Source organism: Parus major, chromosome 14 (genome assembly GCF_001522545.3).
Source record: "Parus major isolate Abel chromosome 14, Parus_major1.1, whole genome shotgun sequence".
NCBI classification, from domain to species: Eukaryota; Metazoa; Chordata; class Aves; order Passeriformes; family Paridae; genus Parus; species Parus major.
The window spans coordinates 15,997,115-16,006,334 of NC_031783.1; the positions used below are offsets into that span (position 1 = coordinate 15,997,115).

The 9,220-nt window shown below is 44.3% G+C and overlaps 1 long non-coding RNA gene across 1 annotated transcript in view; it reads right to left on the bottom strand.

Moving 5' to 3' along the window:
* Positions 1 to 7,885, bottom strand: part of LOC107211328 — a 95,217-nt gene extending 87,332 nt beyond the window's left edge. Inside the window, exon 1 of the long non-coding RNA XR_001524135.2 lies at positions 7,714 to 7,885. This is a non-coding gene — a long non-coding RNA (uncharacterized LOC107211328). The remainder of the gene's footprint in view (positions 1 to 7,713) is intronic.
* Positions 7,886 to 9,220: the final 1,335 nt, after the last annotated feature.

A 9,220-nucleotide genomic window follows, 5' to 3' on the forward strand; every position in this document is an offset into this window, starting at 1 on the left:
CCACATCTAGCCAGAAGTGAAAAAGTTTAAATGTTCTGCCAGGTATGGAAGGCTCAGGCAGGCACTGGTAAGGGAAGATAATGAGGAAGATCATTGATAATTGCAAAAACAAAGAACAGATGTTCCACATACTAAGGAGCTGTTAAATGTCATTCCAGTGACCTGTGGTAGTGGCACACTCAAATGACAAAGATTACCTGTTCAAGCAAGGTCACTTCTGCTTCAACATGCACCTCACAGCCTGACCCACCAGGGAAGAGGAACAAGAAGGAACAAGAAGGCCCAATGGCAGTGACTGGTCAGCACTCTGCAAATTAGCTCCATCCAGAGCTTGGAACTTCTGCTGCTGTAGGACACACACCAGCAGCATTCATGCATTTTCTGATCACAGATCCACTAGCTGTCCAGCCTGTGAGGTCAGAGCAACTGCAGGGTTAAAATAACAAAACCCAAGCTGACAGTGCTGTAGGCACAATGCCCTTGCACATGCTGGGATCACCTGCCACCATGGCACTCAAATGGCTCTGGCCAGAGCTTTACCACAGAAGGAGAAGCACTTTCATCTTGTATAAGCTGTTTTAATATCAGCTGTCAGGTGGACTTTGTTATGAAGCAGAGCAACAGGACTTGACTTAAAGGAACAATTTGAAGGGGTCACGGTGGTCCTCAAGAAATAAGGATACCCATGTATGATCAAGGGCAAAAATGAGACCACTGTGTCTCATCTTTGATCTCAGAAACAGCACTCCTATAAAGACAAACCATCACATGGTACTTTACAGGTTTTTCTACACCATCTCTCCACAGTCTCTGAAACCTGGAAAGGCAAAGAGGCCCAACTACAGAGGGATAAGATAGAGAGCTCTGAGCTGTCAAGCACCCCATCCTCTTTATAAAGACATTTCTGATTCCAAGTGGCATATTCAGTGGAATTTGGCAACAGGCATACCAAAACACAGATTCAAGATGAAAGACAACAAGCAGTAAGAGAAAATAGCTTGTCAGAAAGCAAGTGCCAATCTGCATTCATCCTGTACTGTGAAAGCTCATCTGAACCAGCAAGTGCTAGGCTGTGCAGGTGCCAAACATGCTCACAATTCCTCATGGACACAGGTATGCAAAGGGTTTAGGTCTGTCACTATGATATATCCTCCACAGTCACACAGGGAAAACCCAGCAGTGTAACATGCTTGTTCTGGCCAAACCAGACATGCTAAAGCCTGCTCAGCACAAGCATCTGCAGTGTGCTGTGCAATTAGCCTGTGCTGTGGAGCCTCATAAAAACTCCTGCATGCCAGGCATGGCAGTGTGGTGAAGGTTCAGAGAGAGGAGCAGAGGCCCTTGAATAAATAAAAGCAGCAGGAAACAATGAGACAACAGACTGGAATGAGCTTCACAGTCCCTGTCTTTGGGGTAAAACCTCATGCCTTTATAAGAGAAGCATCTTTTCCTGACACACAGCCTAACATCTGTTCAGATTCTCAGCACAACAGATCCTAGTTTTACTCCTTGTGACTGTAGTGAGTTTTGTTTTACCCTTGAACTCTGTGATTTCTCTTGAAACAATTTTTCCTTTCCATAACCATCATGTGCCTTGGGGCAAGGCTTCTAGCAAAAAAAATGCTTATTATTGAAAACAGAGAAGTTCACAAAATTGACTTCAAGCAGTTCAGACAACAAAGGCAGATGACATATTTGCTGCAAATTCCAAAGAGAGAAAGGTATTGCTTTTATGGTAACAGGAACACCTGAACAAGACATTTATAGTTCCTTTAATCATAATTACAGAAGTTGTCCTTCTCTTTCCCTGAAATGAATGAACACATTGGTAGTTGGTTCTCAAACTCTCCCTAGCTAAATTAGAATTGCTTTAGACTGGACTTCAAACCAGACTGATGAAAGCCTGTGTTTTCCTTTTGCTATTGCTCTAGTAAAAACATAATGACCAGGGATGCTCTTCTTGGCACAGGAATTTGCTCTGCATAAAAGGTTATAAACCATCCCACACTGAGCTCATCTAAAGAGAAAGCTGCATAAGATGAGCCAGATGGCCCTACCCTGCAACCCTCACTTGGTCCTGAGGGAAATGTACTGTAACCTGAGGTCTTTCCCAGCTTTTACTTTGATTACTTTGAAAGGGACACATTTTTGCCCTGAGTCATGAAGAATATACTCCTATCTATAAGTATAATGGCAGAACTGTCTCTGTCCAACATGGGGGCGATTTTTGTCATCTTCTCCTAGAAGACAGTTTGTCAGAGTCCCTCCACTGCCAGAACCTTGCCATGTAACCCCAACACAGGACAATGCAGTCCGTTCCACCTATTCCTCTGCTCCTCCTAGCCCCTGCACAGGTCATGGAGAAGAGCATGGAACCCATAAGATAAACAAAGGGGCTAAGAATCCAGATCACATTGGATTAGTGCCTTTAACTGATACACACACCTTTGGCACTAGCTCCCTTGTCATCTAACTCCAGCAGGTATTTATTAATGAAACCCTCCTGACTGTTGAGTCATTTGATTGTTAAAGCTTGTGTAACTCATGCTGTTATTATTCATTCTTATTAATGTTCACAACTCAGCCTCTCTCTTTCCAATATGCTCCACAGAGGAAATCGAAGGCTGAAGCCAATTGTTGCAGTAAATGAGTGATGGAAATGCTAGAGGATAGCAGTTCCCTTGCTCTGGGACTGAGGCAAATTTGGGGAAATATATTAATCTTCAAGCACAGGGACTACAAAATGAGTGCCTGTTTCAAGTGGGTTCTCTGGTGTGTGCTCACTGCTTGCTCAGTTAAGTCACCAGGGAGCATCACCCAAACAAAATTGTCTGTGCACAGGATCAGGCCAGAGTCTGACCTGTGTGCAGAAACAGGTCTAGACCTGTTCTAGACAGGTTCAACACAACAACTGAGACATGCTACAGGCCACATGCAAAACCTTGCAGAAAACACATCTCTATGTGATGGCAAGTACTGAGGAAAAGCAGAGCTGGATAACCTCTAGACATTCTCTCCACTCCTTTGCAACTGCTTATTCCTCACCCAAAGCATAGGACAACACCAGAAGGACACAGCTGGTGGTATCCCAGACCTCAGGAGGGCAACACCCCAATGTGCTGTGTCGGGGTGAAGAGCATGCTGCTTGCTTTAGCCTGTCCCCTCTCCTCCCCTTTTGCAAGCCTCCTTCACCCTTTATTCTCACAACCTCTTAGCTACACAAATGTTTGCCCATTCTTGCATCACACATAAACCCTGCAGGCCTGGATGGTCCTGCTCCTGCCTGTCTGGTAGTTGGAATGCTTCTAAATCTTCAGCAGTGCTCTTATACCAGCTTTCCAGAGCAATGCATTTGCTCGTGTCATATCTTTGGAGTCTACAGAGCCATCACATACCATATTCAAACCATATTCATCTCAAACAGAGAATTCTGAAAAGCAAGAGGAAATAAAAGAGAGTTTAATACAGCTTTACTAAAATGGAATTTGCCAAAGACTCACAGAAAAATGGATTTAATTAGGGCTGCTAATGGGAAACAGTTTGTTCCTGTGATTTAAAACAGAAGTTAGATAATGCCTGTAATTCCAACATTTTTAAATTATATATAGGGGGATATTTCTCATTTCTACCTTAATTATAAAAATCCATCTTTATTAATCACAATTTTAAGGCAAATAAAGCAAAGGCAGTAAAAATAATGTTTTAGTTAATAATACTTTTAAGAACTTGCCAAAGAAGCAAAAGAAACTTCAGCATGGATAAAACAGACTTAACATAGTAAATCATAGTTGCAGGCAGTCCTCTGGATGCTGCCTGAGGACAGCATAACAAGGTTAATTTTTTTACTTGGGAATAGGTATGTAAAGGAAGGCGTTCTGTTACTAGAAATGAATCCAGGTGTAGTTTTTAGGGAATAATGGGAATGTCCTCCATTTAATTTCACAGCTAGTAGGTCTATCAAAGTTGCAGGCATTAGCTGGCCTGACATGCTTCAGCTAATTATCCCAAATCCTAGAATTTTCTGCTACCCATTCTTACACTGACTACTGTAAGATTTTCTGAATTGCCTACAAATTATTTGTCCAGATTAGAGGAAATAAAATTATAGAACTGTGAGCCTCTTCTGCAGCCTTTGGTTTTATTTAAAACTAACAAATGTTGATTTTTGTGGAATTTCTCCTGTTAGCTGGCTCTGACCACATGATCTAAGTAAATGAGTCCCAGCACTGTAAAGCACTGAATAATTTAATTACAAGTAGCCCAGACAACTGATAAGCAAGCTGGGCCTAGCTGATGTCACTGATGCAGATTCTTCACCAACCATACTGCATTTTAATATTATACCTTGATTCAGAGCAGAATCAATGAGTGAAGTTCAAATGTGGCACATTTCCTATTTCTCTGACAACTTATTTCATGGATCACAGGGAGCAAACTATAGCTGCTTATTCAACAGAGGAAAGAATGAATCAATTTTCATTCTTTAACACACTGTGTGACCTATTCTCTTATGCTGTATCCTTTACAATGGCTTCAGTCTCTCCAAGACCTTCAAATTTGTTGGAGAGAGAAAATTTAAAATAATGACAAAATGCCCTGCCCTGGGTCTGCTTCCAACTGACTGACTGCTCTGCTGGTAATAAGTCCAAATGGAAGCTATTATGTCACTCAGGTTGAATTAAACAGACAAATTATAATCCTAGATCATTAAAAATTAAATGGTCCTCTGGAAGATTTCTGTGATTTCACTCCAAGCTCCCCACAAAAAGCACTGGATGCCACAAAGCTTTTGATCCTCATGTGCTCCAGTTTCTTCCCCTGCTTCAGACACGAAGGACTAGCAGGGCAGGATGGCAGCAGCTGCTGCAGCTGTGTCTGCCCCATGCAGCAGCACTGAGGCCAGCACGGGGCACCAAGGCAGGCAGACACAGACAGAGGGGCAGGGCCCCCTCCCAATCTACCATCCCAAAGACCCTGGCACACCAAGGGGATACCAGAGCTCTACTGCTCTGCTTACCCTACCAGACTCCCAGAAGATAGCAGATAATATCACAGTTCTTTAGGCATGGCCAGTTGGTCAGAATTAACACAAAGAAATGAATAATTTTTCAATTTCATTGTGACTTTTTTTTTTTTTTTTTTTTTTTTAGATTTAGAAATAGCCCTAGGTATTGTGGTTTTAAACACCCTCTGTGTACCATGTGTTTGTCTTCTTTTACTGTTAACCCTGGTTCATTGGTGACACTTGCATAGCTCCCGTGATTGATAATTTGGTATCAGCCTGGGCTTTTAACTGTAACCAAATTTCAGATATAAGGAAGCTTATATTCTAAAAGGAGAACAGAGCATAAGGGTGAGTGCTGTGGTCACCCTCGGCAGCCATAGGCACCCCAGAGTCAAGGCAGCAGGGCCAAGGGCAGTGGGCAGCAGCCTGGCACCAAAACAGAGGGGCAGCCAGACCCATGGTGGACCTGACAGCATGGCCTGAAGTAGAAACTCTGAAAGCAAAGAACTAAGACGCTTCTACTGGCAAAGATTTCTGGATCTCCTTTTTCAAACTCTTCTCCTGCCTCATTCTTCTTTATGACTGACCCCATGAGGTTTGCCTAGCCTTAAGACATAAAGGTAATAAATCTGGCCTTACCAGGATATTACCCAGATGAAACACACATATCACAGCCAGCTTTTATTTGCTTCTCTCTCTGCATATCCAGTAGTTCAAATCTAGGGCCTTCAAAGCAGTGGATTTGACAAATATCAGTACACGTGGGCAGACAAATTGCTTTTTCCAGATCATAAGATGAATCTGGGACAAGCATGGGTCACTAAATGGCTGAAGCAAATTATCTAGTCCAGACCTGTGTTTAAGCAGGCCATGAGATGTAGCAGAGGTTGCTGGTTTGATTTGTTTTCCCCTGAGAGACTAATTTTCCTTTTTTATTTTTCTGCCTTTTGTGCAGGAAGGCCAAAGACCCATCCCAGCTCAGGATGGCCCAGCAGTAGTAGCCATTCCACTTGCTGCTATGGTCTGGAAGCAAATAGGACAGTCAGCTTGTGAGAGCTGCTGGCTGAGCTCTGAACCCTTCAGTATCTGCCACCTCTTTTCTTACCCAGCCAGAAGTGTACTGCAGCTAAAGAAAACACCTGAACTTCCCACTGACCAGGTTTTGGCACAATTCTGGAGGACTGTAATGTGGAGTGGAGGGAGCAGCCAGCAGGTATTAGACAGTCAGATGCTGAACAAGTGGATTTGGATGATGTTCACCAGATCAGCTTTGGGTGCACTAATGAGAACTGTGCGTGCAGCACTGAGCACATACTGCCATAGAGGTTATGCTTGGTGTGCCTGTCACCAACCCCTGGCTATCGGAGACAAATGCCCACTATGCTCCAGTGAAGTCATGTTTACAATGGAGTTCTAACAAGACCTTTTCCCTTCATACAGTGTACAAATTAACAGTCAGCAGCCTTTGAAAAATGACCCTAATCCCTGTCCACATGGGGAGTTTGTTCCCAGCGCAAAGTGCCAGATTATGACAACAATACATACTTCAAGTGGGTGAAAACGAATGAATCACAACACTCTGACAGTGCTGCTATTCCTGAGTGCTTAGAAGCTGTGTAAAACTGACAGAGCAAGATTAATACAGCACTGAGATGTTACTATGCATGGCTGGTCAGGAGAATCCAGACTTACTTGCCATTACAGATGGGTTAATCCTAAAGGCTGCATTTGATTCTGAGCCATAGTTGCTCTCTGAGGAATTAGGGAAGGCTCAGTCACATGAAGGACTGAATCGCAGGTGATAGTCCCATTTCTGAAGAAAGCACTGGGTGATCCTAGAAACAAAGGATGTGAATTTGCCTGTTGCTTCTGTGTCCCCAAGAGCAGGCTGACTTTCCTGCCCACCCCCAGAGGATCCAGACAAATGGAAGTGGACAACTTGCCTACAGCTGCAATCAGGAAGGCAGGACTGTCCCCAGCTAGAGGGATCACCAACACACGCCAAATATTCACTAGCCCATTTTCACAGTATAAACATCACAAGGTGCCAGGGAAATTATTTGCTATCAGGCTGACGGAGGAAGGCCAGTGTAATCCCAGGATCACATGTGGCTTTTTACCAGGAATCCTGTGGAGCCCAGATGCACTCAGGATTTCAACAGACTTCTGAGACACGCCTGGAGTGCAACCTCATCTGCTAGTTCAGAGCAGTGATCGAACACAGACACTGCTCCAGAAGGACTCTGATCATGATCTCAACTACTCCTCACCTTGTCTGCTACAGGCTTTTCAGAAGCTTCTGCTAATGGCTGTGGCCAAAAAGAGGCTCCAAGTCAGCCAGCCTCCTATGCCTCAAGGAGCTTACTCTCAGATTGCTTCCATGGTGGTGCTGAGGGTCCTTCCATGGCTTGTCACTGCCAGTACCCAACAGCAGCACACCCCAAGCTCAAGAGGATCCTCAGCAAGGGAGTCCCTGTGTCTCAGTTACTTCTGCCCATCCACCTGCAGAGCTGTGGCATGTCCCCTACACCTGCAGGATCAGGTAGGCTACGTCATCAAAGAAGGCTTGGCCTGCAGCAGCAGGCAAAGGTCTCTTATTGCCCAAGACTTGACACAGCTGCACCTTGGACGCACTTCAATCTAAATGCAATCAAGGACAGACCTTCCCTGTCCTCAAAAGAGACAGAGCATGTGTCTTTTACATGTACCTCTTTCCAAGAGTAGAGATTTCATATGACAATGATGTTGCAGTACATTATCCTGGTGAAATCATAGTTGCAGTGATGTCAGGATGGTCTCTGAGCCTCTTACCCCAGGCACCCTCCTCCCCAGGAGGAGCTGGTTTCTGTAATTACAAAGTGGAGTCATATTAGAGGAAAACTAATCAGCTTGCTGGATGCCAACCAATTAAATATTAATTTAACTATTGTGAACACAAAAATATTAATCTTCAGATATTTTCTGGCACACATGTCAAAATCAGAGTGGAACTAAAGCTTTATTCATTTTACAATTATCAACTTAGATAAAAACACTCAGAAAAATGGGCAATGATATGCATAAACCACTCAGCACAGATAATTACAGAGTAAGTTTAGGCAGCTAATCACTTCTAGAATATGCTTCAGATCAAGATAACTCTGGCTTGTTTCCTTGCCTTCTTAAATCAGGCAGATTCTCTGCTTTGCCTAATGGCATGGAGCTCTCAGAGTCAGCATCTTTACTAAACAATAGGGCTGTCTCGCAGGCATGCTTATCCCACCAGTCAGCAGCAGGACTGGGAGATGGTGTCCCCACATCAGGAGAGCAATAGTGGCAGCTGAAGCAGGCAGTGGGTAGGGCAGGGACAGTGGGAGGAAGGCAGGGCAGAGCAGAGAGACAGAAAGCCACAAGCAAGGACGTGTTGAAGAAGGATGAGCAGCTGCAGCAGCAACAGTGGGACAAGAAGACCAACTGAGGGAAGAGGTAACCTTGCAGGAGGCCATTCCCTGCAGGATACCAGCTCTGGCCTTCATGGCATTCACAATGAGGGATTCTTGGGGCTGCCCAGGAGCAGCTCCTGCACAGCACTTGTGCCCACCCTGCCCACTGCCACCAGCCATGGTCAGAGGAAGGAACCGTACTGACACCAATGAATTCTCCTTTGGGGGAATCACTGGGGGCAAGAGGCGATTTTCCACAGCTCTTTCTCCAGCATGTCAGGCCCAACATTCCCAGGACTGCAAGTCCATGAGCTTTACACTCCAGTTTCAACAAAGGCCTGAGTGCTGCCAGCAGCCAAGGCAGTGAGCAGGCAGGCGAGCTCCTGCTGGCTGTGGGACAGGTGCCATGGATGCACCAGGGACAGCGGAGGGGCCACACCCAAGCCAGAACACATTCAGCTGCACTCTGCATAATCTGCACTTGCCAGTACCTCACCACTGCATTTTCTTTATTCAGAATGGAAAAAACTTCCCCTTTATACTTCAAGTCAGTAACCCTTACTTTCTCAATTTACACAGGAGTTTAACTTGGAACTAGGGAATTATTTTTATAACAGTATTCATGGATATTCTCTCTTCTCCTTAATTATTAATTTTGCTGCAGTAAAAAAGGGTGTTTAGGAATTCCATCAATATCAACAAAACTTTTGCATTAAAGTACTGAACTAAAGATCTTCTACTGAAGAAGCAACATTCACTTTTGCTTTATTTAAAGGAATTAAAGGATAACTAC